Here is a 6,582-nt window from a genome sequence, read left to right as displayed (position 1 = left end):
TCCTGGGTTCAAATCCAGGTCATGTCCGTCTGTGCGGAGTTTGCATGTTCTTTCCGAGCCTGGGTGGGTTTCCTCTGGGTAGTCCGGTTTCCTCCCACATTCCAAGAACATGCATGGTAGGCTGATTGGACACTCTAAATTGCCCCTAGTTGTGAGTGTGAGTGTGTGTGTGCATGGTTGTCCGTCTCCTTGTGCCCTGTGATCGGCTGGCCACCGTTTCAGGGTGCCCCCCGGCAGCTGGGAGAGGTTTCAGCACCCCCCGGAACCCTAATGAGAATAAAGCGGTTCAGAAATTTAGATGAGATTAGATCTATATTAGGAATAAAGGGAAAACTCATACCCTGAAGCTAAAATGCATACAAAAGATGCATACATGGGATAAATTTTTGTAGCACCTTTATGTTAATAAGCGCATAAGAGTGAAACTGTCATACGTGACTTAATGTATTGAGGGTCAGTTTATTATTCTGTATTGTATCAGTGTCATGAAATGACCTAGTGTGAACCATACTATTCCACTGTATTGAATAACAATGACTCACCTCAGCTTGTTTTGTTGATCTCTGGCATCAAGATAAAATTTCTTCTCTTTGTTTTTTGTGTGTGATAACATTGAACTGAACACCTGCAGCTCATTCTTTCACTTTCATGCATAATAAAAAAAACTTCGTCGCTAAGTCTCAGCATGCGTTTAAAAATACATTTCAGTTTTGATGAATGTACATGCAAACAAAAGGCCTCTGTTTGTGACCCACATATGCAAAAATGGGAATTAAGGCTGCATTTAAATGCGTCATAAATTTTCATTCTTGCCTGTCATTGAAGTTGTAGTCTAATCCAAACTGTATAAACAACTAAAGCATCTGTTTAAAATCTATGCTGATGGAATCAACATGGACTTTCTGGGGTATGTAATGTTAAGAAAAGCAATATGCTTAATGACAAATGACAGTTTCGTGCATGTCGTCTTTTTATGCACATATAAGCCGTACCCTCGATTCAGTCATTATTATTTTTTCTGACAAATGCGGCTTATGTGCGAGTAAATACGGCAAACTTCATTTTAACCTTAGCTCTCTGTCCAGAATTTTCATGTTTTCTTTCTCTTTTCAGTATCCCCATGAAAGAAAATTATATTTCTACATATTCCTCAAACTGATATTGTATGCTACTTTGTTTTGGTATCCTACTGACGCTTTGGCTTAATTGAATTGAACTGCTGGATTGGTTCTCATATCATATCTGTACATTTTGCTTGATTGATTAGAAGTGCTGAACCTCTTCTCTATCATACCTGTACATGTATATATGTTTTTGTATACATGTGTATGTATATATGTGTTTGTATTCATGTGTGTGTATGTATGTATATATGTGCTTATATATGTGTATGTGTGTATGTATATGTATAGGTGTATGTACACGTATGTCTATATATCTATATATATACTTCAGCAACACGGTTATTTATTTATATATTTATTCATGTATTTATCTATTAACTTACTTATTACCTATCTATTTATGTCTAAAATGCCTTTCCTATTTCTGCATCCTCACCCTCTTGCTACTGTGACAACGAAATTTCCCGAATACGGGATGAATAAAGTTATCCAATCCAATCCAATAATTGTGTACAAATGTTTGCTGTGCTATGCGCGTAACTGTAATTTTCATTTCTCATCCAACCCATTTTTCAAAAGAGAATTTTTTTACAGTGCATCCACTGTCTTTTTGTTCTAAACAAGCAGGTGGGAACGGAGGAGCCGGGCACCTCTTCTTGTTTTACATTAAAGTAGTGTTCCGTGAATGCGCATATGAAACTGTTGGGGCTCGGTAGCTCCAACAAGGTTAAGAACCACTGTTTTAGAGCAACCTTAGGTCAATACATTATTTAAGCAAAATAAAATCCAGTATGGTTTCAAGGAACTAATCTCATCTCATCTCATTTTCTGAACCGCTTTAACCTCACTGGGGTTGCGGGGGGTGATGGAGCCTCTTCCAACTGACTTCGGGCCAGAGGCGGGGGACACCCTGAATTGGTGGCCAGCCATTCGCAGGGCAGAAAGAGACAAACAATCATTCACACCCACACTCATACCTGTGGGCAATTTTAGCGTGTCCAGTCAGCCTACCATGTATGTCTTTGGAATGTGGGAGGAAACTAGAGTACTCAGGGAAAGGATCATGCAATTTCCATACAGCTGGACCAGCCTGGGTTTGAACCCAGATCCCCCAGTGTGAGGCCGAGGCGGTAACCACTCACCCGCCGGGCCGCCTTCAAGGAAGTTATGCGAATCAAATGAAGATCATGATGAGTGATATATTGAGCATGGAACTGTCACAGTTTGTTTCTGTTTTGTGTGTTTTGATATGGCTTCATTCTTCCCTTGTTACATATTGTGGTTTGGTGGTTTGGTTTCATTCTTATTTGTTCTTCCTGTGGGCGGCTGCTTCTGGAGTAAGAGTTGATATGTGCAGTTTTGTCCGTATCTCTCTGGTGTCATAGTTTGGTCTGCATTGCCTTTATTAAGTTGTTTCTTGTCAGGGTTGCACTCTGACAAGGCTGCCATTTGTCACGATTCTAATAGAATTGTGAAAGTTACTAATAGAATCATTCTATTAGTAACTTTGGCAGAATATCTAAGTGCAGCTGAGGCATTGAGGGTGCGTGATTTTGTGGCCTCAGTATTGCATATCTCTCTTTTCTTTACGGTGTGGTTCTGTTGACTTGATCACAAGTGAAGGGGTTGTTCCTGAGTGAGTGAGGAATGGAACGAAAGATCGATAGGGAGGTCAAAAATATGGAGGAGATGAGCCGAAAGGCAACACTCAAAGAGAGTGTTCCATCCAATCTACTGTTATGTACTCAAGTGTATACTCTCACCAGTCTCAAACCCTTTTCACTTTACTCACACTGATCATGCATTTTGTTTGTACTAACAGTGAAATTGTGTATGTATTCAGACTTATATTTTACTTTTTATACTTAAACCTTGTATTTGGTTTTCAACACAAAAGCTCCTATGTTCTGAAATTGTACATTGTATCTTAGGACTCATAATTCTTTCTAGTTTTTTCTGGTTGTCTCGGGCTTGAGATAAGAAGGCATGGGACATTCCAGTTCTGGCCTTGGAGCCTGGTACCATGATAAGCATTCTACCATTATTCTCAAGCACCTGAGACCGTTTAATTGTCATGACGAGCTAGCCATGGAAAACAACTCCATATTTTGAAGTGCCTTTTAAACTGAAACATGCCCATTAATATTCAAATTAACACCGTCTTTTGCATGCTGTAAAGAAGATATATACTGGAGTCAGATGTCGAATTGTGTGCGCTTGCAATAAAGCCTCTGCTGATGTGCCAAAATGCACCCAGAGACTGTCAGTATTTTATGTTGTCTCTGTTCATCTTCAAATCCCCCAGAACAAAAAATGAGCACATGGCGGTGTAGGTGCGAGGTCAAGACACAATGGTAGCACTATGTTCCTACACTCACCTATGGGCACGATCTATGAGATGTAACTGAAAGAACGAGACCCAAGACACGAGTGGTTGAAATTAGTAGTACACTGCCTCATAATTTTCATTTATTGTATTCTTCCAAGTACTTTTCCGCCTTCTAACAGTGATTCTTAATAGCACAATGGTCCCACCTGACGCGATTTAGCCAGCACAGCCCTTGAGAGAGAAAAAAGGCAGGAGGGAGAATCCCCAGCCTCCATTGGCCCCGTTGGAGCGCCACATCTATGTCGGTTGGGACTCTGAATTTTCTGATGTTGAGGACGACCGGGAGCTAATTGATTCGTATGCTGGAGATTCGGACTCGGACAGTGATTTTCTCAGCCGATTCGGACTCCGATACACTCCCCCGGAGGACGTTGACCCCTACTCCTCCGATTACTCCGACCTGGATTACCCCAACCAGCATTCGCCGTGTCGGCTGGCCGTTTACAGTGGACCACCACGTGGCGGCCGGCGGGGAGGCTCAGGTAGGAGTTTCGAACACCGCCCGTCTTGTCTTTGTGGGGAGGTGCAGCAGCGAGGTTTTTCACCGTGTCAGTTGGCCATCTACAATGGGCGACCACATGGCGGCCGGCATGCTGTGCCATCCTCCCGGAGAAGGCGGCGAGCGCCGCGCCACAGGGAGAAGCGGAAGGATGGCCTGGACGCTCGAGCCCTTGACCAGGCTCCTCGCTTGACCTCGCCCGTCCAAGCTCCTCGCTCGACCTCGCCCGTCCAAGCTCCTCGCTCGCCCTCACCCTTCCAAGCTCCTCACTCGACCTCGCCTATCCAAGCCACTCGCTCGACCTCGCCCGTCCAAGCTCCTCGCTCGACCTCGCCCGTCCAACCTTCCCGTATTCCCGTGCCGAAGCCACGCACGATACTCCCCTTGCCGGCCGGACCGCCAGTTGCACCCGTGCCGAAGCCATGCACAATACTCCCCATACCGGCTGGGCCGCCAGTCGCACCCATGCTGAAGCCACGCACAATACTCCCCGTGCCGGCTGGGCCGCCAGTCGCACCCGTGCCGAAGCCACGAACCAGGTTTCCCGTGCCGGCTGGGCCGCCAGTCGCACCCGTGCCGAAGCCATGAACAAGGTTTCCCATGCCGGCTAGCCCACCAGTCGCACCCGTGCCGAAGCCACGAACCAGGTTTCCCGTGCCGGCTGGGCCGCCAGTCGCACCCGTGCCGAAGCCATGAACAAGGTTTCCCATGCCGGCTAGCCCACCAGTTGCACCCGTGCCGAAGCCACGAACCAGGCTTCCGGTGCCGGTTGGCCCGCCTAGTTCCTGCCCGCCTAATTCCTGCCCGCCAAGTTCCTGCCTGCCAAGTTCCTGCCTGCCAAGTTCCTGCCTGCCAAGTTCCTGCCTGCCAAGTTCCTGCCTGCCAAGTTCCTGCCTGCCAAGTTCCTGCCTGCCAAGTTCCTGCCTGCCAAGTTCCTGCCTGCCAAGTTCCTGCCTGCCAAGTTCCTGCCTGCCAAGTTCCTGCCTGCCAAGTTCCTGCCTGCCAAGTTCCTGCCTGCCAAGTTCCTGCCTGCCAAGTTCCTGCCCGCCAAGTTCCTGCCCGCCCAGCTCCTGCCCGCCCAGCTCCTGCCCGCCCAGCTCCTGCCCGCCCAGCTCCTGCCCGCCCAGCTCCTGCCCGCCCAGCTCCTGCCCGCCCAGCTCTTGCCTGCCCAGCTTGCCCCCCGGACCCACCACTTCCTCGCCTCGTCTCAGGCCGGCGCGGACGCCCGCCGGACCGGCCACTTCCACACCTCGTCACCGGCCGGCGCGGACGCCCACCGGACCGACCACTTCCTCGCCTCGTCTCAGGCCGGCGTGGATGCCCGCCGGACCGGCCACTCCAACGCCACGTCACGGGCCGGCGCGGACGCCCGCTGGACCGGCCACTCCCTCGTCTCGTCACGGGCTGGCACGGACGCCCCCCGGACAATAAAAATGGTTGGGGTTGATCGCAATAAGTAGCGTGCCGGCAAGAAATAAAACCAGTCACTCAAGCGGGCAGGGCCATACAAAAAGAGTTAAGTGCACAGACAAAACGCACTGACCGATTGGGTGCATCGACCATTTTAGAGAATTTTTTTGACTTTTAAGTGTGCCCTATAGGTGTGAAAATACGGGACTTAAAGTATTTACATTTTTCTATCTATAGATTAAATTTAGATATTGTTGGTGGCCAGCATCATCCCCTACCTAAGAAGTCACCTGCTAACAATCTGGGCGACTATCGCCCAATAGCTCACACGCTAATCATCACAAAGTATTGTTGTGTTGATTTAATAGCTGTTTTGTCAACCCACAATGGCTGAGGGGGGAGAAGAAATGGATTTGGTTGCAGATTTACTGTCAAAGCCATTTTCAAGACGGACTTTTCAGGAAAAGCTAGACATCATTAAGAAAGGTCGGACAACTCTGAAGCAACCAAGCCTGTCACAACCGGGAACGGACATTTTCAGCCCTAAATCGAAAAAAAACTTCTGCCAGAAATACGACAGGACAGACTCGACTTTCAGCATTAGTTTTGATGGCGATAGAAAAGAACTTGTTGATGGAACAGAAACGCACGGATAATCTTTACGACAGAGTAATTGAAATGTTCTTGAGGAAAGAAAGGAGCATGGATTTTGTGTACAAATAAAAATGATTCTTGTTTAGTAAAATGTGGCTAGTCCTAATTAATATTTCAAATTTATGAGGTTATTATTGATGCTTTTGTGTGTGTTGAATCTGTAGATGCAGTAAAGGTTTTATAGCCATGAAATAGTTATTGAGGGTTGGATTGATTCAGACAGAGCACTACTGAAGGCCTATGTGTGAAATGCATGGCCTGTCACTGTTACTTACCATCCTTGAAAGAGCAGAGGAGAGGATCAGAAGCCCTTTCTGGTTTCACAGTGAAATAACCAAACTCAACTCTTTCCTTGCTAGCTAGCTGGTTATCCTAGGTAGATCTTTAATACAACTCAATCAAAATTGCGAACTAACTAACGTCACCCAGTGTTAGTTCAGTCACTGTGTAAAATAAGTGATAGGATTAAGTATAAAACAGCATTTGTCGACAACTCAATTACTGTA

This window comes from Stigmatopora argus, chromosome 2 (assembly GCF_051989625.1).
Source record: "Stigmatopora argus isolate UIUO_Sarg chromosome 2, RoL_Sarg_1.0, whole genome shotgun sequence".
NCBI lineage: Eukaryota > Metazoa > Chordata > Actinopteri > Syngnathiformes > Syngnathidae > Stigmatopora > Stigmatopora argus.
Note: the sequence above shows the minus strand (reverse complement) of the source record.